This window comes from Macaca fascicularis, chromosome 10 (assembly GCF_037993035.2).
Source record: "Macaca fascicularis isolate 582-1 chromosome 10, T2T-MFA8v1.1".
In the NCBI taxonomy this organism is placed as follows: Eukaryota; Metazoa; Chordata; class Mammalia; order Primates; family Cercopithecidae; genus Macaca; species Macaca fascicularis.
The window spans coordinates 85,691,014-85,716,904 of record NC_088384.1 but is presented as its reverse complement, the minus strand read 5'-3'; the positions used below and the strand labels follow the sequence as shown (position 1 = coordinate 85,716,904).

The 25,891-nt window shown below is 43.9% G+C and overlaps 1 pseudogene; it reads right to left on the bottom strand.

The window, feature by feature from the left end:
* Positions 1-25,743, bottom strand: part of LOC135965619 (signal-regulatory protein beta-1-like) — a 75,362-nt pseudogene extending 49,619 nt beyond the window's left edge.
* Between the last annotated feature and the right edge of the window lie 148 nt (positions 25,744-25,891).

Sequence of the window (25,891 nt, the reverse complement as noted above, 5' to 3'; positions counted from 1 at the left end):
GTTTGAGCTGGTCTGATCCGGTTTGAGCCGGTTTGAACCGGTTTGAGCCGGTCTGCTCCGTTTCCATCTGGTCTGATCCGTTCTGAACTGGTGTGATCAGGTCTCATCCGGTTTGATCCCGTCTTATCCGGTTTTATCCGGTCTCATCCGGTTTGATCCGGTCTGATCCGGTTCCATCCGCTTTGATCCGGTTTCAACCGGTTTGAGCAGGTCTGATTCGGTTTGATCTGCTCCCATCCGGTTTGAGCTGGTCTGATCCGGTTTGAGCCGGTTTGAACCGGTTTGAGCCGCTCTGCTCCGTTTCCATCTGGTCTGATCCGGTCTGAACTGGTGTGATCAGGTCTCATCCGGTTTGATCCCGTCTGATCCGGTTTGATCCGGTTTGAACCGGTTTGATCCGGTCTGCTCTGGTTCCATCTGGTCTGATCCGGTCTGATCCGGTTCCATCCGGTTTGAGCTGGTCTGATCCGGTTTCAGCCGGTTTGATCCGGTCTGATCCGGTTTGATCCGGTTTGAACCGGTTTGAGCCGGTCAGATCCGGTTTCATCCGGTTCTATCCGGTTTGAGTCGCTCTGATCCGGTTCCATCTGGTCTGATCCGGTTCGAACCGGTTTGAGCCGGCTTGATCCACTTTGAACCGGTTTGATCCGGTCTGATCCCGTGTGAGCTGGTCTGATCCGGTTCCATCCGGTCTGAACCGGTTTGAGGCGGTCTGATCCGGTTTCATCCGGTTCCATCCGGTTTTTTCCGGTTCCATCCGGTCTGAAACGGTCTGATCCGGTTCCATCCGGTCTGAACAGGTTAGAGCCGCTCTGATCCGGTGTGAACTGGTTTGAACCGGTTTGATCCGGTTCCATCCGGTTTGAGCCGGTCTGATCCGGTTTGATCCGGTTCCATCCGGTTTGAGCTGGTCTGATCCGGTTTCAGCCGGTTTAATCCGTCTGATCCGGTTTGATCCGGTTTGAACCGGTTTGAAGCGGTTTGAACCGGTCTGCTCTGGTTCCATCTGGTCTGATCCGGTCTGATCCGGTTCCATCCGGTTTGAGCTGGTCTGATCCGGTTTGAGCCGCTCTGATCCCGTTTGATCCGATTCCATCCGGTTTGAGCTGGTCTGATCCGGTTTGAACCGGTTTGAACCGGTCTGCTCTGGTTCCATCTGGTCTGATCTGGTCTGATCCGGTCTGAACTGGTGTGATCCGGTCTCCGGTTTGAGCTGGTCTGATCCGGTTTGATCCGCTCTGATCCGGTTTGATCCGGTTCCATCCGGTTTGAGCTGGTCTGATCCGGTTTGAGCCGTCTGATCCGGTTTGATCCGGTTTGAACCGGTTTGAACCGGTCTGCTCTGGTTCCATCTGGTCTGATCTGGTCTGATCCGGTCTGAACTGGTGTGATCCGGTCTCATCCGGTTTGATCCGTTCCCATCCGTTTTGATCCGGTCTGATTCGTTTCCGTCCGGTTCGAACCGCTCTGATCCGGTTCGAACCGGTTTGAGCCTGTTTGATCCGGTCTGATCCGGTTTGTTCCGGTTTGAACCGGTTTGAGCCGGTCTGATCCGGTTTCATCCGGTTCTATCCGGTTTGAGTCGCACTGATCCGGTTCCATCTGGTCTGATCCGGTTCGAACTGGTTTGAGCCGGTTTGATCCAGTTTGATCCGGTTTGAACCGGTTTGATCCGGTCTGATCCGGTGTGAGCCGGTCTGATCTGGTTCCATCCGGTTTGAACCGGTTTGATCTGGTCTGATCCGGTGTGAGCCGGTGTGATCCGGTTCCATCCGGTCTGAACCGGTGTGAGCCGGTCTTATCCGGTTTGATCCGGTTTCAACCGGTTTGAACCGGTTTGAGCCTGTCTGATCCGGTTTGATCCGGTTCCAACCTGTTTGATCCGGTTTGAACCGGTTTGAACCGGTTTGAGCCGGTCTGTTCCGTTTCCATCTGGTCTGATCCGGTCTGAACTGGTGTGATTAGGTCTCATCCGGTTTGATCCCGTCTTATCCGGTTTTATCCGGTCTCATCCGGTTTCATCCGGTCTGATCCGGTTCCATCCGCTTTGATCCGGTTTGAACCGGTTTGATCCGGTTCTATCCGGTCTGAACCGGTTTTAGCCGGTTTGATCCGGTTCTATCCGGTCTGAAATGGTTTGATCCGGTTCTATCCGGTCTGAACCGGTTTGAGCCGGTCTGATCCGTTTCCATCCGGTCTGAACCGGTTAGAGCCGCTCTGATCCGGTTTGATCCGGTTCCATCCGGTTTGAGCTGGTCTGATCCGGTTTGAGCCGGTTTGAGCCGGTCTGATCCGGTTTGATGCGGTCTGAACCGGTTTGAGCCGGTCTGATCCGGTTTCATCCGGTTCCGTCCGGTTTGATCCTCATCTGCTTCCATCCGGTTTGAGCTGGTCTGATCCGGTTTGAGCCGGTTTGAGCCGGTCTGATCCGGTTTGATCCGGTTTGAACCGGTTTGAACCGGTTTGAACCGGTCTGCTCTGGTTCCATCTGGACTGATCCGGTCTGATCCGGTCTGAACTGGTGTGATCCGGTCTCATCCGGTTTGATCCGGTCCCATCCGGTTTGATCCGGTGTGAGCCGGTCTGATCCGGTTCCATCCGGTCTGAATCGGTGTGAGCCAATCTCATCCGGTTTGATCCGTTCCCATCCGGTTTGATCCGGTCTGATTCGGTTTCATCCGGTTCTATCCGGTTTGAGTCGCTCTGATCCGGTTCCATCTGGTCTGATCCGTTTCGAACCAGTTTGAGCTGGTTTGATCCAGTTTGATCCGGTTTGATCCGGTTTGATCTGGTCTGATCCGGTGTGAGCCGGTCTGATCCGGTTCCATCCTGTCTGAACCGGTTTGAGCCGGTCTGATCCGGTTTCATCCGGTTCCATCCGGCTTGATCCGGTTTGAACCGGTTTGATCCGGTTCCATCCGGTTTGAGCTGGTCTGATCCGGTTTCAGCCGGTTTGAGCCGATCTTATCCGGTTTGATCCGGTTAGAACCGGTTTGAACCGGTTTGAGCCGGTCTGCTCCGTTTCCATCTGGTCTGATCCGGTCTGAACTGGTGTGATCCGGTCTCATCCGGTTTGATCCCGTCTTATCCGGTTTTATCCGGTCTCATCCGGTTTGATCCGGTCTGATCCGGTTCCATCCGCTTTGATCCGGTATGAACCGGTTTGATCCGGTTCTATCCGGTCTGAACTGGTTAGAGCCGCTCTGATCCGGTTTGATCCGGTTCCATCCGGTTTGAGCTGGTCTGATCCGGTTTGAGCCGGTTTGAGCCAGTCCGATCCGGTTTAATGCGGTCTGAACCGGTTTGAGCCGTTCTGTTCCGGCTTGATCCGGTTCCATCCGGTTCGATCCGATTTGAACCGGTTTCATCCGGTTTGATCCGGTTCCATCCGGTCTGATCTGGTTCGAACCGGTTTGACCCGGTTTCATCTGGTTCGATCCGGTTTGATCCGGTTCCATCCGGTTTGAGCCGGTCTGATCCGGTTTGATCCGGTTCCATCCAGTTTGATGCGGTTTGAACCGGTTTGAGCTGGTCTGATCCGATTTTATCCTTTCTGATCCAATCTGATCCCGTTCCAACCGGTTTGAACCGGTCTGATTCGTTTCGAACCAGTTCGATCCGGTTTGAACCGGTTTGAGCCAGTCTGATCTGGTTTGATCCGGTTCCATCCGGTTTGAGCCAGTCTGATCCGTTTCCATCCGGTTTGAACCAGTCTGATCCGCTTCGAACCGGTTTGACCCGGTTTGAGCTGGTCTGATCCGGTTTGATCCGGTTCCATCCGGTTTGAGCCGGTTTGAACTGGTTCGAACCGGTTTGATCCGGTCTGATCCGGTTTGATCCGGTTCCATCCGTTTTGAGCCGGTTCCATCCGGTTTGAGCAGAGGAAAAACCACCTTCAAACGTATAAGCCCTGCTTCGGGCTGAGCAGCTACAGGGACCCCCCTTTCTGATGACAAAACTAATGCTTGAGCCCTGTCCGTATAACCCATGTGCCTGAGACATCTGCTGCTTGGCTCAAACTGTAGTCTTTCCGGGCACAAGAAACCGGAGTCCTGCCCAGCCTGCCCATACCCTTCCCAGTCAGGGCTCCCCAGGGACAAGGGATGGCCAGGGGAGGGGGTCTGCGGAAGATTCAGGAGAAAGAAACAAGAGGCTAGGGTGGTGTTGAGGGGCTGGTCCCCTGACACCTGGGCAGATGGGGTCTCCTTCGGTCTCCCCACCCTGCATAAACAGGGCGTTGGTTTTCCTCCAGGCTTCTCTTCACAGGGGACTGGGAGGATCCGTGAGGGCTGTCCTAAGAACTGGGCCCTGGAGATGGAGTGTAGGAAGAGGTGGCTTCTTTTGGAGGTGGGAGTGAGCTGGAGGACTCTGGAAAAGACCTGGGGTAGGAGTTGATGGGGGCAGGCCCACAGTGAGAAGCTGCCTCGGCTTCATAGGATGCCAGATCCCCTACAGTCCCCCAAGTAGGGAACTTCCTTTCCCCTGCCCCGGGACCCTGTCTGCCTATTCCCTCCCCTGCTTAAGCCCTCCCAATCAGGGCTGGCCACCTTGTCTTGAGGGGTTCTGGACACCTAGCCTGCTCCTCTGCCCTCTGGGCTACTGAGGGGCTCAGGAAGGGGCCCCTCGAGCCTTCCTGGAGCACCGGAGTGCTCCCTATGCCTTTCCTAGCATTTTCACTTGGGGAATTGGGCCGCAGAGGTAGCGAACCAGTGTCCTGGGCCTCTAGGATGCCCGCCCCATCCCTGCCAATGCTGGCAATCCCTCCCCTGGCATGGCAGGACCATCACCACTCTGGGCACTCCCGAGTTCAGCTCTCCCCTGTTGCTCCTCCTCCTACTTGAGAGGCTGCACCCTCCAACCTCCCACTGGCTCGCTCCTCCCTTGCTGTCCATCACGCCCTGCCCCCAGGGTTGTTCATTTCCCAGCCCTGGGTCAAGGGCCTGCCTTCACCTCAGGGACTCTCTTCCTTTGGGTGAGGGGGTCCTTGGGTTTCCCAGATGCTTCCTACTCAGCTGGGTCACCCCCTCCCACCTTGGGGTTGGGGAGGAGCAGGGAGTGGATGCCTGTAGTTTTCCTTTGTTTCTCCCAGAGCTGGTTTGCACACCCCTTGTGTGTGGGGCTAGACTGTGCCTTAGTCCTGAGTCCTAGCCCTTACCCCTGTCCTCTCCAGCTGGTACGTCCCGACATAACAGCAGAGTCTGGTGTGGCACTGGTGAGGGTTTGCCAGCCCTCCACTCCCCAAGGTCATAGAGGGGGCCATGAGGCTGGAATTGGCCAGTGACTGAATCTTGGAGACACCGGCCATTTCTAGCCTGCCCTAGCGGGAGGCGGTGATGTTGGGAGTGGGATCTCCTGATGGAGCCCAGTGTGTGAGTCCCTGTGGGGCAGAACTGGTGAGGCCAGGGATGGTAGGGAAAAGTGATAACAGGCCTCTCTGCCCAACTGCTTCCAGTCCCTCTCTCCCTTACTGATTTTTTGATGCCCTATCTTCTGGGCCCCTAGGAGGGATGAGAGAGTAGTAGCCCTCTTTTTCAGAGAGTTTGGGATCTGCCTCAGAGCTCTCCCTGTCAAAAAGTAGCTGCAAACCTTGAGAGGGTGGAGGAGGGGGAGACTGGGGACCAGTAGCACCTTCAGGGTACCCGTGGCTGTGGCCAGTGTCCCTTAGCCAACCTGCTGGGCTCATCAGTTCCCTGTCTGATCTGCCTGTGCGCCTCCCATTCTTCTCTACCCAGAACCTGTCACAGGCTGGGGTTCAGATTTTCCTGGCTTTGGGAGCAGACAGACCAGAGCCACCAGCCATTCAGAGAACTTCTTTAGCTGCCTTCATGCAAAACTGCTTTCTTCTTCCTTCTCACAATTCTGTTACAATTCTGCTCCTTTATTGATACAATACCATTGTGTCACACATTATACAATATACATTTTGTATACAATATACATTTTCCGCACCACAAGGATTTCTCATGTTGCCCTAAAAGGTCACACCCACTAATTCCTCCCCACTACCATCCTGTCCATAACTCCTGGCAATAACTAATATGTTCTCCATGTTTATGATTTTGTCATTTCAAGAATATTATGTAAATGGATCATAGAGCATTTAATCTTTTAAGATTGGCTTTTTCCACTCAGCATAATTATCGAAAGATTCATCCAAATTGTGTGTATCAAGAGAAGTTTGTTTCTTGTTATTGCTAAGTAGTGTTCCCTAGCATCCATGGACCATCTTACTGTTCATCCGTGGAAGTTCATGTGAGTTGTTTCTAGTTTGGGCTATTATGAATAAAGCTGCTATGGACACTCTCATCCAGGTTTTTGTGTGAACATAAAGTATCCATTTCTATGTGATAAGTGCCTAGGAGTACAATGGCAAGGTCATAGGGTAGTTGCATGTTTAGCTTTTTAACAAACTGCCAGTTTTCTAAAGTGGCTGCACCATTTTACATTTTCACCAGCAAAATAGCCATGATCTGGTCACTATATCTTCTCCATCATTTTTTGGTCAGTATATTTTATTTTAGCCATTTTTGTAGGTGTGTAGTGTTATTTCATTGTGCTTTTAATTTGTTTCCTTATTGAATAATAACGTTGAACATCTTTCCCTGTGTTTATTTGCCATATATGCTCTTTGATATCTGTTCATGTCTTTTGCTGGTTTTTGTTTTTCATTGTTGAAATTAGAGAGTTCCTTTTATATTCTAAATATTGGGCTGGGCACAGTGGCTCAAGCTAGTCATCCTTGCACCTTGGGAAGCTCAGTCAGGAGTTCGATTGCCTGAGCTCAGGAGTTGGAGGTCAGCATGGGCAGCATGGGGAAACCCTGTCTGTACAAAAAATACAAAAATTAGCTGGCCGTGGTGGTGCAGGCTTGTAGTCCCACCTACTCGTGAGGCTGAGGCTTGAGTCTGGAAGGCTGAGGCTGCAGTGAGCTGTGATGGTGACATATTCCAGCCTGGGCAACAGAGTGAGTGAATCCTAGTCTTAAATAAATAAATAAATAAATTAATTAATAAGTAAATAGATACTCTTAGTGGATATATAGTTTGAAAATATTTTTTCTCAATCTGTAGCTTACGTTTTCCATGCTCTTCATAGTGTCTTTCACAAAACAAAAGTTTTTTAATTTGATAAAATACAACTTATCATTTTTTTTTCCTAAATGGCTTCTGCTTCCTGTGTTAATTTTAATAACTCTTTGGCTAGTCCTAAGATTTGAGTATTTTTTTCCTCTGTTTTGTTCTAAAAGTTTCATTCTATTACAACTTACATTTAAATCTATGATCCATTTTGAGTTAAATTTTTGTGTATGGAGTGAGGTTTAAGTTGAGTGTCTTTTTGTTTGTTTGCCTATAGATGTATTGTCCTTGCACCATGTGTTGAAAAGGCTTTTCTTCCTCCTTTGAATTGCTTTTGAGTCTTTGTAAAAAAAATCATTCTGGCATATTTGTGTAGATCTATTTCTGGTTTCTCTAGTCTGTTCCATTGACCTGTATGTTTATCCCTTCGCCAGTACTGCACAGTGTTAATTAGTAAGCTGTATTAATAAGCTATGTAATGTCTTATATTGTAAATTGGGTAGATTGATTCATCTCACTTTATTCTTCTTCAAAATTGTTTTAGCTATTCTGGATCCTTTGATTTCCACATAAATACTAGAAGAATCTTGTCTATATGTGCAAAAATTCTCGCTGGGATTTTGATAGGAATTGCATTGAAGCTGTATATCAATTTGAGGAGAACTGACGTATTTTTACTGTGCGAAGTCTTCCAATCCATAAACATGATATGGATATGCTTCTCTATTTATTTAGATATTCTTTGTTTTATGTGTTTTCTACTTTTAAGCATACCTGTCCAGTTCATTTTTTGCTCAATGTACACTTAAGTAGTTCATTTTTTCAGAGTGATTATATTAATAAATGGCATTCTATTTTTAATATTGGTTTCCACATACTTATTGCTGGCACATATAAATACAATGGATTTTTGTATGTTTATTTAGTATTTTGTAAACTTGCTAGGGAGTCCAAATCTGGGTCTAAGAGTTTTTTTATAGATTCCTTGGGATTTTACTTGTCATCTCCAGATAGGGACAATTTTGTTTCTTCATTTCTGATCTTTACGCTTTTCATTTCCTTTCTTGCCTTACTTAGAATTGTATTACTTGTAATTTCCAGTACTATGTTTAATACAGTCATGAGACTAGACATTCTTGCCTTGTTTCTAATTTTAGATAACATCTGGTTTTTCACTATTAACTATGATATTAACTGTAGGTGTTTATTTTAGATGTTCTTCATCAAGTTGAGGAAGTTTCCCTGTATTCTTATTTTCCTGAGAGGTTTTTTTTTTGTCATGAATAGATATTGAGTTTTATTAAATGCTTTTTTGGTATCAATTGATATGATCATAAGTTTTTTTTCTTTAGACTGCTAATATGGTAGATTGCATTGATTGATTTTTAAATATTTAATGAGATTTGCGTCCTGGAATAAACCCCACCTAGTCATAGTCATAGTGTATAATTCTTTTAAAATATTGCTGTATTTTATTTGTTAAAGGTTTCAGGGGGCTGGGCATGGTGGTGCATACCTGTAGTTCTACTTAATTGAGAGGCTAAGTCACAAGGGTAACTTGAGTCCAGGATTTCAAAGTTACAGTGAGCTATCATGAGCCACTGCACTCCAGCCTGGGTGACAGAGGAAGAGCCTGTCTCAAAAAAAAAAAAAAAAAAAAAAAAAAAAAAAAAAAAAAAAAAAAAAAAAATTGGGGGTGGTCTATATTTATAAAGATTTTGGTGTATAGTTTTCTTTTCTCTTTCTTTTGTTAAATTAAGCTTAGCCTAAAGCTACCTCCTTACGTACTTTAAGTTTGACCTAAACGTTTCTCAATACATAGTGAACTATAACCTAACTGAACGTGGAAACAGACCAGCCTACTTTTGTAGCAGGTACCTGACTCTCAGGCAATCACAGTAGCAATACCTCAACCACTCACAGGCGGCCAGCTGTTCCAATAGTGTTCAAACAAGGTAAATGCTGAGCTGTAGCCAAGGCAATGGTTACTTTTCTTTTTTTTCTTCTTCTTTTTCAAACTTTTTATTGCAAAATACTTTTAAAAATTGTATTTTTAAATTGACACATAATTGTACATATCTATGGGGTACATAGTGATGTTTTGATACACATAACATATAGTGATCAGATCAGGGTAGCTAGCATATCTGTCCACCTCAAACATTTATCATTTCCTTTTTTGGGAACATTTAACATCATCCTAGATATGTGAGTTGCTCTCTCATTGTGAACTACAGCCAAGGCTACTGTTTCTGTACCTCACTTTCATTTTCTCTAAGCTGCTTTCCTTTCTCTGTCCATAAATTATCTTCAACTAAATGGCAGCGTTGGCGTGTCTCCGAATCTATTCTAGTTCTGGGGAGCTGACTGATTCTAGAATTGTTCTTTGCTCTGTAAAATTCTGTTAAATTAAATTTGTCTAAAGTTTGTCTTTCAATACTTTCTTTCATTTTGGGAGGCGTGGCATCAGAATAATACTAGCTTCATAAAAATGAATTGGGAAGTTTTCTACCCTCTTCTATTTTCTGAAACAGACTGTATAGAATTGGTGTTAATTCTTCTTTAAGAGTTTGATAGAATAGTCCAGTAAAAGCATCTGGCCCTGGAGATTTATTTTTCAGAAGATTTTAAATTACAAATTCAATTTCCTTAATAGAGCGCTATTCAAATTATCTATTTCATATCAGATGAGTTGTGGTCATTTGTATTTTTTAAGGAATTGGTCCATTTTATACAAGTTGTCAAATTTATGTGTGGAGTTGTTCATAATGTGTGCTTATTATACTTCTGATATCTTCAAGGGCTGTTGTGATAACACGGCTTCATTCTTGATGTTATTGTCAAGTTGGTTTTCTCCCCGCACCTCTCCCTTTCTCCTTCCCTCCTTCCCTGCCAGTCTTGCTAAGCACTATGTCAATTTTATATATATATATATATATATATATATATATTTTTTTTTTTTTTTTTTTCAAAAGAACCAACTCAGTGTTTATTTTGGCTGTTATCTTTATTATTGTCTTCATTTGGCTACCTATTTTGCTCTTTTTTTAGATTATTATAGTAAAAGCTGATATTATTGGTTTGAGACTTTTCCTCTTTCCTAACATAAGCATTTAGTGCTATTGATTTTCCTCTCAGCATGGCTTTGGCTGTGTTCTACAAATTTTGAGATGCTTTATTTTCACCTTTATTCAGTTCAATGTCTTTTAAAATTTCCCTTGAGACTTCTTCTTTAACCTGTGCATTATCCGAGGCGGGCGGATCACGAGGTCAGGAGATCGAGACCATCCCGGCTAACAAGGTGAAACCCCATCTCTACTAAAAATACAAAAAAAAAAAAAAAAAAAGGCGGGTGTGGTGGCGGGAGCCTGTAGTCCCAGCTACTTGGGAGGCTGAGGCAGGAGAGTGGCGTGAACCTGGGAGGCAGAGCTTGCAGTGAGCTGATATTGCGCCACTGTACTCCAGCCTGGGCAACACAGTGAGACTCCATCTCAAAAAAAAAAAAAAAGAGAAGAAGAAGTGAGAAGTGTGCTGTTTGGCTTCCAAATGTTTGGAGGTTTTTCTGTTATTGTTAGGTTATTGATTTCTAGTTTTGATTCTATTGTAGCCCACAGGACACATTCAATATGATTTCAGCTCTTTCAACTTTGTTGAGGTTTGTGTCATGGCCTAGGATATGATCTATCTTTGTATTCATTCTGTGGGTGCTTGAAAAGAATGTGTACTCTACTGTTGGATGGAGTGTTCTATAAATGACCAGTAGACCCTGTTGATTTATCATGTTGTTCAGTTCTTCCATATCCAGGCTGTTTTTCTGTATAGTTATTCCATAAGTTGTTGAGAGAGAAGGGTGTTGAGTTCTCCAACTATAATTGTGGATTTGCCTATTTCTCCTTTTAATTATATCAGGATTTGCTTCACATATTGTGTCACTTCGTTGTTTTGTGCTTGCATATCTGTAATTACTATGTCTTTTTGGTGATCGATCCTTTTATTATTATATAATAGCACTATCTGTCTCTGGTAATTTTCTCTGATCTGAAGTCTATTTTATTTAATATTGATAGTGGTGGCCTTGGGCCACACATTATCAGCACCACTTCTGGAGGATCTGGAGACTAAGGTCAGCCATATCTACATCACTAGCCCCCAGTAAAAACCCTGACACTGAAGCTCAGATGAGCTTCCCTGGTTGACGATACTTCATGTGTATTGTCACACATTGTGGCTGGGAGAAATAGCACTATTTATACAACTCCACTGGGAAGGGACAGCTGGAGCATAAATCTAAAAAGACTAAACAAGCTCTTTATGAAGAAAACTACAAAATTCTGATGAATGAAATCAAAGAATGACTAAATAAATGGAGAGATATTCAATGTACCTTTATAGAAAGATTCAATATTGTCACATTTTCAGTTCTTCCCAACTTGTTCTATAGATTCATTGCAACTGCAATCAAAATCTCAGCAAGTTAGTTTGGATGGGAAGGAGGGGAATTGCTCAAACAAATGGTATTGTTTTTGGTTTCAAATTCTAGTTGGTACAATGCACAGCTGGAATTTGAGAGAGAATTCTCTCAAATAAAATAATAAATAAAAGGGAGAATTTATTTTATTTGGAATTTCAGAGAGAATTCTCCTTTTTCTCACAGCAATTGATTTAGGGGATGTGACTGATTTTTACTGTCTCCCTTTTCTGGTGTCCATTCTAAATTACCCTCAGTCTCCTGTAATGCTTCTTCTAGTATTGGTGTCTTACCTGGTGGCATGACCCAAATCTTCACTTCTGAGGGGTCTGAGACCCTGGCTCCCATGCTATTTTCAAGCTAGGGTGGTGCAATTGTCTGTTTACTATCAAATTTGGTCAAGTAGGGTCCAAATGGATCATGTGAGTGGCAAACATATTTCTTCCTGCCCTTACTGGGTCACATAAGCACTTCCTCCTCCTGAAGAACTGGGTTAATTGCCTGAGCCCAGACAGTGACTCTTCTTGCATAATGGTCTCTGGATACAAAGTCTTTGCAGTGACAGGCAGAAGCTATGGCTTAGAGTTCAGCGGGACTCTTTCCATGTCCCCTGGCAGAAGTGTGCCCCTATAGGGAATCAGGACCTTTCATCCTACAGAGTCCTGACTTGGGGGCTGGCAGGGCCATGAATGGCAGACGGAGAGACAGGAAGCACAAATTCCCTAAGTGTATTATTAGGAATACAGATAAAGGTAAGCAGGGCCCTTCCTGCCTCTACCCTTTGTTTCCCAGGCCCAAGTATACGCCTGTATAGGTCAGACATCTGACATGTGTCTTGCTGGACTAAAATGAAGTTCTCTTTGGAGGATTTAGAAGAGAATCTATTTCCTTGCCTCTTCTTTCTCCTAGAGCTCACTCACATTTCTTGGTTCACGGCCTCTTCCTCCATCTTCAAAGCCAGCAGTGTTGCATCTCTCTATGCCTCTTTCATGGTCACATTTCCCTCTGAATCTCTGATTCTCCCTTTTCTCATTTTTAAGAATCATTGTGGTTACATCAGGCCATCCAGATATCCAAGATAACCTTGCTATCTTAAACTTAGATGATTAGCAGTCTTAATTCCCTCTGCAACATTAATTCCCTTTTTCCATATAACCTACATAGTCATATTCCAGGGATTAGGCTGTGAACATCTTTGGGAGCCTTTCTCATACAACTCACTTGTGGTCTCCTTTCTTGCTCATGCTGCTCAATGCTAGGTATTCCAACTCCATTCTATGAGAGACTGGTTTTTTTGGCCACACTTGACATTATGACTTGATAAATCTGATAGAACGCATTACAAAATGGGGAGATTTGGATGCAGAGTCACTTAATGTCTCATGGTTAGGTGCTCCTACCAGGGGCCAAAAGGTATATTCAAACAGTATATAATTCAAAAGGAGTTGTTATTCAAAAGATATATAATTATCCACTGCAAAAACATGGCATTTCTCCAGAACCCCAAAATTTTGCCTTGTACTTTTCCCACTTGGGCTTGCCATCAACTCCACATGCTATCTTTTCCCACATCTGATACTTCTGATACCAGAGGGTCAGCCAGGGCACACGGTCCAAGTAGCCGTACTGTTTTCACTATAGCTTGGATCTTCTGGGACCCTTTCCTAATCCAGACCCCACTCAAGGTTGGTAGGCTATAGTGTCCCCTGTAAATTGACTGAAACAGTATACCCATGTGTAGAATATGCTACCTTTAGAACCCAAAGAGGTTTATCAGGCAGTGTACTTTCTTTTTCTCCATGGGGTATGCAAGATTCAATAATTCATCCTTTTCTTTGGATGGGTTGTCTTAGCATGCCCCTGATTTAGGGGGCCTCTGATTCCTCATAGGATTTACTTCCTGTCACCTGAAATGCACATGTACTGGCACCTCCAAGGTGTTGATTACTTCTTGCCATCTGGCCTAATTAGCATGTTAACATCGATATAGTAGACAGGTGTGATGGTCTGAAGGATGTACAAGTAGTCCACACCTTTTCTATCTATATTATAACAAAAGGAACACTATATTTAATATAGTCCTAGGGCAAAAATACACATGTATACTGTTGTCTATTCCATATGAGTGGAACTATTTATGATCCCTTTTTCTGATAGAGATAGAAGAGAATGGATTAATTCAATTGATGGCCACATACCATGTACCTGAGTCAATGTGCATTTGCTCTAGCAAAGATTCCACATCTGGCGCAGTGGCTGCAATTGGGCCCACCAATTGGTTGTGATAGTGAACGGTCATTCTCCACAACTGATGAACTAAATGCATACATGACAGGGAGCATCATTTCTGTACCCTTTACATCCTTAAAGATGGCACTAAGTTTCATGCCTTGTGCCCATTGGAGTAATCCAATGAAAAGTGGAGCAGAGTGCCCTAAAGACTTACAGTGCTGAGGAGATAAAAATTGGAGTTCTGAATTTGATAAGGCAGGAAGTGGGAGGACACTAGTAAACATCCCAAGTCGTCGGCTGGGGCCCTTCCAGGCTACAGTCTAGAAGCGAAGCCAACCAGAAGTAGACAGAGCCTTGACGTTCTGCAACTGAGTCTCAAGTTGATTTTATCCATGACTGAAATCTGATCATTAAGAGGTCTGATTATCAATTAGATCTTAATGATCTGATTTCACTCTGTGTCAGGAGGATACAGTAAACCCTCATCGGAGGAAAATAACACAATTCAGGTAACAAAGTAGGAGATAACACTTCACCCAGAAAGGCATCTGACATTTTCTTTTCTTGTAAAACCAATATGATGCCAAGACCACCCCAGCTGAGCTCTTGAATATATCATTTTCATTTAACTGCTTTTTTTGACTTTTGGATTCTCCCTTTGTTAGTCAATGAGTCTTAGTTGACCCATCTCCAAAAAGGGATGCCAGATGGAAGAGGCCTCCTTGAATCAGGCAGTGGATCTCAAGGGTTTGGCAGCCGGTTAAGTGGTGGCTGCCTTTATTGGTGTGCATTTGTGGCTGCCTCCAGTAGGTGGCAATATTGTCCTAGAAAATGGCCTGTGAGCGCTTCTGTATTTAAGCAAAGCTGGGATTTCCCATTCTTTTGAAGAGTCTATATTGTTGCTAGACTACTGAGAGGCGACAGGGAAACAAACCGAGAGGATGATCTACATGTCCCACAGAAAGCAGTTGCTGAACAGGGTGATTCTCTCTGACACGAGATGAGGAAGTGAAGGCACGCAACATCATTCCACAACAACGGTATCTTAAATCCACCCAAGGAGCTCCATCCATAACTTTACTTTTGCTTTCTTTCTCCCACAGCAAATCATACCTAAACTCCATCAGTTGAATTCATTTGCTTTTCCTCCTATAGGAGCATAATGAAAATCAGGCTCCAACAATTGTGCCTGTCTAGGAGCCCAGGGAAGTTCAGGGTGACAGGGAAAGGACAGCTAGGGTGGCAAATGGAGGACAGTAGAGAGAGAGAAAATCATGTTTTCCGTCCCTGGATATTAGGAACAGCATCACAGGTAGATTTACACTCCCTGTGGAATTAGGAATAATAATATGATTATAAACATCAATGATCGATTTTAATAGTTATCAATGATACTAATAATTCACAAGATACCATTATTAATTATGGATAATGATTTTATAAACATGATTATGCATGATTTTATAAACGTGATTATGCATTAATTATAATTAATTTCAATTAATTATTAATATTAATGTCATCAAATAATATTATTAGTTCCTAATACTAATTATTATTTGATTACCAGCATCACTTGGTATTGATTTAATTCACATTAATTGCTAATATCATAATTTTTTATTAATAGTGATATTGCTAATAATTATAATTGCAAATCGTTAACATTTAAACCAGTATTAATTTTTACTCTCTTCATTGTGATCATTAAAATCAATAATTATTGTTAATATTAATAGAATTATTAATATTAATTATTAATAGACTTGTTCCTGATATCCACTGGGGAGAGGACGATGTTAATTTATATATCACAAATGGTGTACACCTCCCGTGATAGTGTTTCAAATTTCTGCTTGGGAGAGGAGGATCTGACAATCAATATCACTGGGAGTAGAAACAACCCTGGGATACTGTTCTTAATATTCAGGGAGGAAGAGGCTGATATGACTCCTAATACAGAGGGGGTTACACTCTCTGAGGGTGTGCACACTGGGGGTGTACATTCGTCTGAGAAGAAGTTGATAATTTTCAGATGGGGAGATGATATTACTCACAATACAAGAAAGAGGCTGTGAGTCCACATGGCTCCCAGTAGCCAGGGTGGCCGGTCGGGGGTAGCTGCTGGGAGCCTGATCAGGGGGCGTGCCTCACCCCCCGGCGATGGGGCTCCCAGTAGCCAGCGGGGAGAGGGATTGCCTCTTAGTCACTACATCGCTGGGGGGGGTGTCTCACTGGTATCACACAGTTTTTGTTCATCTCCTGCGTTATGGGGAGTAATACCATCTTCTCCCCTTCCAGATATCAGGAAGAGTATCAGAAGGGGTTGTACAGTGTCTGCGATACTGGGAGTAATATCAAGCTCTCGGCCTTGAAATATTAAGAAGAATGTCACAGGGTGGATGTACACCCTCTGCCATATTGCGAGTAATATCAGCTTCTCCCCTCCATGGATATTAGGAACCATATCCCAGACTGGGTGGACGCCTCCTGCTGTACAGAGTGTAATATCATCCTCTCCCTCCCAGGATATTAGTTACAATATCACAGGGCAGGTGAACACAGCCTACAAATTATTATCATCCTCTCCCCCTCTGTATACTAGGAACAATATCACAGAAGAGCTGTACACTCCCTGAAATATTGGAATAATAGCATAGGCTTCTTCCGGGAATATTAGGAGCAATATTACCGGGTGATTGTCCATTCATTGCTATGTTTGGAATCATGTCATACTCTACCCGTTTATATTAGGATCGGTGTCATGGGGTGAGTGTACACCTACTGTGATATTAAAACTAAAATCGTGCTCTCCGTTCCTGGATATTAGGAACAGCATCACAGGTAGGTGTACAATCCCTGTGGTATTAGGAGTAATAATATGATTATTAAACATCAATGATCAATTTTAATAATTATCAATGATACTAATAATTGATAGGATACCATTATTAAGTATGGATAATTATTTTAAATACATGATTAAGCAGGCTTCAAATTAATTATTAATATTAATGCCATTTAACAATATTATTAGTCCCTAATGCTAATTATTTTTTTATTACCAACATCACTTTGTATTGATTTAAGAAACATTAAAAGCTTATATCATTATTAATTATTAATAGTGATATTACTATTAATTATTATTACAGATTGTTAATATTTAAACCAGTACGAATTTCTATGATCCTTAATGTGATCATTAATATTGATAATTAGTATTAGTTATTATATTTATTATATTAATAATTAATAGACTTGTTCTTGATATCCACCAGGGAGAGGATGATATTAATTAATATATCAGAGAAGGTGTACACGCCCCCAGTGTTATTGTTTCAAACTTCTGCTTGAGAGAAAAGGATATGATACCCTATATCACAGGGAATAGAAACACTCCTGGGATCCTGTTGTTAATATTCAGGGAGGAAGAGGATGATATGACTCCTAATAGAGAGGGCTGTACACCCTCTGAGGGTGTGCATAGTGGGGTTGTACAACCGTCTGTGAAAGAGTTCATAATTTTCAGAGGGGAAGATGATATTACTGACAATATTGGAAACAGGCTGAGTCCACCATGGCTCCCAGTAGCCAGGGGGATGAGGCAGGGGTGGCTGGTGGGAGCTCGGTTGCAGGGGTGCCTCACCTCCCTCGCTGAGTCGGGGCTCCCAGTAGCCAGGGGGGCAAGTCGGGTGTGGCTGCTTGGAGCCCGGTCGCGGGGGTGCCTCCCCCTGGCGACGGGGCTCCCAGTAGCCAGGGGGCGAGGCGGGGGTGGCTGCTAGGAGCCAGGTCGCAGGGTGTGCCTCACCCCCCGGCGACGGGGCTCCCCGTAGCCATGGGGGCTACGCGGGGGTGGCAATAATTAATTCTATGTTTACTTCCTCGCATTTTCTAATATTTCTGCTAGTAGCATAACATGACTAAAAGAATGAACTCTGGAGCTGGTCGACCTGGGCTTGAATTCCAGCTTCTCCACAGACTGAGGTAGAAGACAATGAATGGAGAAGTTCTTCCCTCCACTTGACTCCTTGTTTGCAAATAGGGGATAAGAGTTGTAGCTTTCACACAGGGATGTTGTGAGGATTAGTGGAGATAAAGCAGGCAAACTGCTAATAACTGTGTCTACATGGTAGGAAGAGCTCAATTGTTAAACTCTTACTGCTACCATTTGGGTACAGTGTATGTGTGAGAAAAATAATTTGAAAAGTGAGACCCCTGCCCTCTAGGGCCTGTGAGGTGACATCACAGAAGGGCCCAGTGGGGAACTGAGAGGCTGCTGTGCCCAGCCCTCTGGTTCTGGGGTCGGCTCCATGGCCTGAGAAGCGATCAGGACAGGTAACTTGCCTGGGAGCTGTGAGCAGGGCTCTCCCAGGCTGCACCAGGAAAGGCCCTCCAATCCTGCCTGTCTTGGGGAAGGCGAAAGAAATTATCCATGGGAAATTAAGAGAACCAAGGGAGGTTGTAGTATCTGTTATGGGCTGAATGTGTTCCTCAAAATGCACGTGTTGAAGCTCTAATCCCCAGCACCTCTGAATGTTACAGTTTGGGAGACAGGGTCTTCAAGAAGTAATTTAGTTAAATGAGGTCATTGGGATGGGCCTTAATCCAACGTGATTGATATTCTCATAAGAAGAGATGAGGACACAGACACACACAGAGGAAGACCATGTGTTAAGACAGAGAGAGAAAATGGCCCTCTAAAATCCAAAGAGAGAGACCTCAGTAGAAACTAACCCTGCTGACTCCTTGATCTTGGACTTCAGCCTCCCTAACTGCAAGGAAGTAAATGTCTGTAGTTTTAGCTGCCCAGCAGGCAGTTCTTTGTTATGGAAGCCCTAGAAAAGGAATAAGGACCCAGTAAGTAGCAAATGTGGAACTTCTTAAAGAGGAACAGGTCACAGAGAAATGGGTAGTAAGAATAAGGTCACAGGGGAGGGAGGAGCATGGGGAAACAGAGGACGAAGTAAGGAGCACCCTTAGGTAGGATGGTGGCTGAACATTCCTGGGACACACTGCACCACTGCCCTACTCAAGTGAGCATCATTACAGACTTCACATCCTCAGTTTGGTGAAGAGAGAATGCTGGGCCTGGAGCCACATAACCATGTTAGGGTGTCTCTGAGCTCATTCAGTGGACTTGGGCATGTCACTTGGCCCTAGGGCCTCAGTACTGGTAAGGATTTAAATAATAATTCTTCTCTGCTTTGTCAGTTGAAATACTATCAAAATGTAAGTAATTGTTGTAGTGGGAGTTGAATCATCCTGTGGTTCAATGCCTCTGGTAGCCAGCTGCAAATGCACAGAGAAAGCACTCTGCTCCTTGATTTTCTGCTCTCAGTCAAGGCCTAATCCTTGGCCTTTCTTGGCAGCACTTGTCATTGTCTGGAATACCTGGAAGTCCAGGGGCAGGCCATGGCTCAGTGGGCAGGGAAAAATATTTTAACCCAAGGCAATGCTCACCTGTGAGTGCCCCCAGCAGTAGCGTCATCAGCAGGAAAGGACCAGGAAGGTGGGACCAGGAGGCTGGGACAGGCATTCTGGAGAATTTAAGAGCCTGCTCTGTCCAAACGTCTGTGCTGAGAAGATCGCAGACTCTGCTCTGAGGAGACAAGACAAACCCTACCTCCCTGAGTTCAAGAGGAAGTGGCTGTGATGGAGTGAGGCAGTAACCTGCTTCTGGATTGTGAAATAGAAATCAGGCACAGCAAGCAGCTACAATGCAAGCAGTTACTCACGCTCCATTTCAGGAGAATCAGACAGGCTTAGCAGAGATAATGCTTCCTTCCCACCTGAGGTCTGATTTCCTTCCACATGACTCCTAACCCCATCTTTATGTCTTCTTGGTGATTTGCCATTTGGGGCTATTAAGCCAAGAAGGACCTGTGGTTATGAAACATTTCCTAAACTCTGCATATCAAGACCCCAGGATGTGGTTGGCTTGTGGTCTCATTCTGCACCAGCCTCAACCAAGTACTACTCATTTGGGGACAGGAGGAGGGATCACAGGACCTGCTCAGTGTTGGAGAGGAGCCAGGTCTGCTCTTGAAATGGTTCCCTATTCCAAACCTTTATCAGTATAACTGGCAAAACTTCACCCAAATTCAGTCTCAGGTGGACCTTAGCACTTTCATGTGCCTGCACCCAGAAGAAGGAATTACTTCCTGACTTCTTCCAGGAGAGGAAGTGGGCTTAGGGTAATAAGGATCTGTTTTGTGGGGTGAGGTGGGGATTACGGGTTATGGAGAGGGTATAAGCTTATTATGGGGAAGAATATGGAGGGCAGATTCCTGGGGCAGTCACATCAATTTCAATACTCTTTGCTCTGCACACAGAACACCTATTCCATTCATCACTGTGTTCAGATGGGAACTGAGGAGGGCGGGAGAATAAATACCCTGGCTAAGAAGATGTGTTAAGGAGTTGGGGAAGTTACTGGGCCTACCTAGGTTCAGTTTTGCCTTCTAACCTTGGGATAATAAGTATCACTGCCATGTTTTGGTGAACATCAAAAGAGATAATGACTATACACCCTTGAGATTCAGTAGGTTATTATTGATACGCATGGTGCCAGGTGAAGAGGGAACTCAAATACTGCTTTTAAATGCATTCCTCCTGCATGCTGAGTTTCCCACTAGTGGCCTTCTCCCAGCTTCCCAGGACTTCTGGGACCCAGCTTATATGGTATACTTGGTCTACCTCTGACACTCTGAGATCAATCACTCCCTCTGGATCCTCTTCACCCTGCTTTTTGTCAATCTGTAGATGAATTTTTTTTCTTACAATCTCCGGCTGTGTGACTTTCAGCAAGACACTTGACTTCTCTAAGCCCTAATTTAGTTACATGTAAATGGAAGTTATAACATGCACTTTGTAGGGATGTGGTAAGAGTAATATAAACCATACAGAAGGCTTGATTCATATTTAATTATAACCAAAAAATTGTGGCTATAATTACATTTGTGTACAGGAAGAGTTCACTGCTTTCCTGATATGCTTGTGCTTCAGAAAAACTTCCTTGGTAGGAGAAATGGTTTCTCCTGCATCATCTATGACTAAGAAAGACCTGTCTGGAAACCTCTCTTTCCCATGCTGGGCTTGTAATCCTTCACCTATCATGAGTAATTGTCAAATGAAATCGTAAAAGTCATCACATTTCCACCCAAATTTCTGTTTCAATGTGGCAGATGCACAATGGGTGAAATCATCACCTCCTTCTCCACAGTCACAGAAATGAACATAAAAATGATAGAATCATGTTAATCGATGCCAAATTACACTTTAAAACAAGAAACTAGTCTCTAGATGACATGAAGGGTAGTAGCTGCTGTGTTTATTGTAGATGTCCTGTGCTCCAGATACTGTGCCAAGCATTTTATGTCAGTTACCTTATTAATTCATCAGTCTGGCCCCAGGAAATTAGCACTACCATTAACCTTTTTTTACAGGTGAGGAAACTTGAGGCACGCAGGCAATAATAAATTTGTTCAACATCACCCAGCTTTTAGAACTAGAACACAGGTTGTCACACTCCATGGCCTTCACTTTTAACAGTTCAAACTTCCTCCTTTAGCTCAGAGAAGTTTGATAGTCTGGAACCTTCTTCTCTCAACACATCAAAGTCATTCTTCGTCCAGCTTTGTTCCGTTGCTGGCAAGGAGCTGTGTTCCTTTGAAGGGAGAGAATGGTGATCATTAAGAAGTCAGGAAACAACAGGTTCTGGAGAGGATGTGGAGAAATAGGAACACTTTTACACTGTTGGTGGGACTGTAAACTAGTTCAGCCATTGTGGAAAACAGTGTGGCGATTCCTCAAGGATCTAGAACTAGAAATACCATTTGACCCAGCCATCCCATTACTGGGTATATACCCAAAGGATTATAAATCATACTGCTATAAAGACACATGCACGCGTATGTTTATTGTGGCACTAATTACAATTGCAAAGACTTGGAACCAACCCAAATGTCCATCACTGACAGATTGGATTAAGAAAATGTGGCACATATACACCATGGAATACTATGCAACCATAAAAAAGGATGAGTTCATGCCCTTTGTAGGGATATGAATATAACTGGAAACCATCATTCTCAGCAAACTATGGCAAGAACAGAAAACCAAACACCGCATGTTCTCACTCATAGGTGGGAATTGAACAATGAGAACAATTGGACACAGGAAGGGGAACATCACACACCAGCGCCTGTCATGGGGTGGGGGGAGGGGAGAGGGATAGTATTAGGAGATATACCTAATGACGAGTTAATGGGTGCAGCACACCAACATGGCACATGTATACATATGTAACAAACCTGCACGTTGTGCACATGTACCCTAGAACTTAAAGTATAATAAAAAATTTTAAAAAACAAACTAATGACAATAGGTATAAATATAGCAATGGCAAAAGCTATAACACAAAACAGTTTGAAAATGCTGCAATAGAAATACTATCTTAAGAAGTATAGTTTAAGGTAAAAAGCACAAATGGTTGAAAGAGAAATGTTTCCTTTTATGAAAGTAACAACTAACCTGAAAGATGAGTCACAAAATATTATGCCTTCAAAAATTATCGTTTGAAATATATGACTCAAATATTGATAGAATAGTTTCCATACTTTGGCAGAATCTCTACTTAAAGCAGCAAGATGACTTCCTGTGAACTCCAATCCTTCAATGAAGATCTATTAGATGCATAGATACAATTTGAGTGAAAAATGTTGTGGAAATCATGTGGAGAATTGAATTTCAAATTTAGGTTGACTTTGTGCAGTACAGATACAGCCTAAATTTTTGAGAAAACCAGGAGCCTGGGGAACCATAAACTAAAATTCTCTTTCTGTCAAGTTTAGCCCTGCAGTCATGACACAAGGTGCAGATAATGAGATAAGGCTGTGGGACAAGTGACAAGTCGGTGAATGTTTGAGAAGAGCAAAGGTTAAGCTTGTGGGCTTAGGAATCAGAACTTCTAGGTTTGAATTTAGTTCTATCAGTTCTAGCTGTGTGACCTAAGGGAACCTGTTTAACATCTCTGCTTCTTGAGTTCTCTCAAATATAAAATGGAAATAATAATCATATCAACTTCAGAGGTTTGCTATGGTGATAAAATGGATTAACATATGCAAATTCCTTAATAATTGCTGACTGTCCTCCAAAAGTTAGATGTTATAGTTATTAGGTGGTGTTTTGGTAATACCTTTAAAAAACAGACTCTCTGTCCTAGAGGATTTATGATGCAGTTGCAACAACCCTGGCCAATGGCTGGGGGGTATGCAGGTACCACCACATGATGAGTGTGGGTCATGTGTCCAGTCCTATAATCATGAAGTCATTACTAGCACCAGGGTTATGGTACAAGCATGGCCTCGGAAAATCACTATGACTAGGGAAAGGCACATCCTAGTAAGAGTCTGCACAGATGCTCATGGAAAAGGTGCTCCAAATCTTGTCTCCTGCTGGGATGGGAGAGAAGAAAATGTTCCCAAATGGAAATCTATAAAAACGGGTGAGATGGGCTGAGAGGGTGAGGAGACATTACATATAAATACACCTTTGTAGAACAGGCTGCACTCACCTGTGAGTCCCAATAGCATAAAGAGGCAAGGGTCGTCCAGGTGGGCTGGAAGACAGCTATGGCCATTGCCTGCTGTGTTCAAAGGTTTATCATGGGGAGACCCCAGCCTCTAAGCCCTGCAGGAAAGGAGAAGCCCCACCTGCCATGACATCTGAGGAGGGAATTTGCCGTGGAAGGAAAAGGCCACGAGACTGGCACAGCCTCATAGTAAAAGAGGAAGCAGGCACAGTTGCCACCCCTGGGAAGTTGCTGATATCCACTTTGGGGATCCCACACCTGGGAGCCTTGGACAGTAGTGGAGACAGTTTGACTGCCCTGGGCCTGCTCTCTGTCCCAGAGGCACTCCCTTCATGCCAGGGTTCCCTTGGCCCTTCCTCATTGGACAGCCCTGATCCATGGGGCCATGTAGCTAAGGACTGAGTTTGGATCTTCAGAGACTGAAATTCTGGGTGTGGAAAGTTTGAGGTCTTGTTATTGTAGTAGCCTTTAAGGATGGAACCAAAACTCCTGGATGACCCCTGCAAAAAGTCCCTAGAGCCAACATCAAGTAACAAGATGATGTAAGAAATAACAACTCTTCTTAGGTCCGTCAGAGAAATGAGGTCACAGAACAGACCACTGTCTCCAACATCGGAAGTTAGACAAAATGATATAGATAATTACAACTTCCTGAAGCCAAAACCTCCATGGGAACCAGTGCCAGGGTAGGAAAACCTGCACTGTAATTCAAGAATTGCTAGAGACTTGGCGTGGGCCAGTCTAAGAAACAGATTCCAGGAGGACCCAGTCACAGGGAACTCCAACACTGTTGTGAGTTTTACCTCCAGGAGCTTGATTAGGTACTCAGAGTAAATATGAGAGAAATATTCACTTACGCTTCCTGTGGGGTGGGGAGGGGAAAGTGAACCATTTTGAAATACACCAGAGCATTCTTTCTTCTTACCAAGCCCAGCTCTCAGGAGAAACTATTTTTACCAGAGCCTAATCTGCTGGAATTTGATCAGAGCCTAACCTACCTTGGGAAGGCGAGCAACCAACTCCAGTCCCCTCTAGCCATCCTGTCTCACCATAGGGGGAAAAACTGAGAGGCACTTGTGAAGTCCACAGGCCAGGGGCACAGGGTCACACAAGACTGCAACCTCATGTAACTGGTGATGAGCCCGTGTGACATTTTTGGGAAACAAATAATTGAAAGACAGATTGGACAACCACAGTGAAAATACAGTGAATAAATGAGCAGTGAAAATGCTGGAGGTAAGGTTCAAATTGAATGTCGGTGGCGTTATAGAGGCATAAGTAGCTGGTGGAGGCAACGCAGATCCTGGTAGTGTTTGAGAAGCTTCAGATAGGCAGCCTGCAGGACTCAGAGAAGGTGAATTTAACAGATATGGGATGGGGTGCTGACAAATAGGGTGAAGGTGTCCCTGAGGATGTGACAACAGCAAAAATCTTCACGTGAAAGGAACTTTTGCAGAGATTTCACCACACTGAAAATGCAAATGCTAAGGTGCTAGAAACAAATCCAAACTTAGAGAGGAAGGTGATAAAACACCCAGGTAGAAAGGATGTTTGCTCCATATCAGAAGTGTACAAGAAGGAGGTAAGCACTCTTTCAACTACTCTTGAAACATTTTTACAAAGAAATAAAATACTTGAACGCTCGATGTTTCCAATGTTTGGAATTATGGTGTACTAATAAATATTCATTTATTATTTTTTATTGCCTTCTACATTTGTAACTGACAGTATGAGAGTTTCCGATATTTTGACAAAAGATTGTAAAGGTCACAAAATGATCACTGTTTTTCTGATTGGATGTGGAGATTGCTTTCCTGGGTTTCTGGCTGCACAGTCATTCTTGCAATCCTGCTCTGCCATGAAAAGTTAGGGCTGCCTGTATTCGGTATAATGCTTATGGTAATAAATGCTAAATAAAAATTAATCAGGATAAGAGAAATTAAAATGTCGGGGTAGACGGGAGAATTGATACTATGTACAGGGTGGTTTGCAAAAGGTGCCTTTAATAAAGTGACCTTAAGCAGAGGCTTGAAGGAGGGATGAAGGGAGTCATGCAGCTGTGTTGGGGAAGAAGCAACAATTTGACTTTTCCAAAAATCACTGTAGCTGAAAAATGAAAGCCAACAGAGGCTACAGCAGTGTTCCCGGAAGAGCTGATGCTGACCAGGACAGGGAGGGGTGGTGGAGGTGAGAAGTGTTCAGGTTAGGGATGGAACTCAGTGTTGTCCTGCAGCAAGCTTGGACTGACCCCTGAAAGCCAACCGTTAAATTTCAGGAATTTTGCAATTCCTGAACTTCTAGTAGCTTGAAACTGGCCATGTTGCGGGTGATTACACCACATAAATTGTCAAGCACAACAAAGCAGTTTTTTTTTTTTTTCATTTAAGAGAGTCCGTTTTTAAACACTTACCGTCTCATGAGTGATCATAAGTATTTTGAAGGCAGAATTGAATATGGGGTGTAAAGAGACATCAAGGAGGACTCCAGGAGTCAAGGAGGCTTTTGGACTGTGGCAGCATT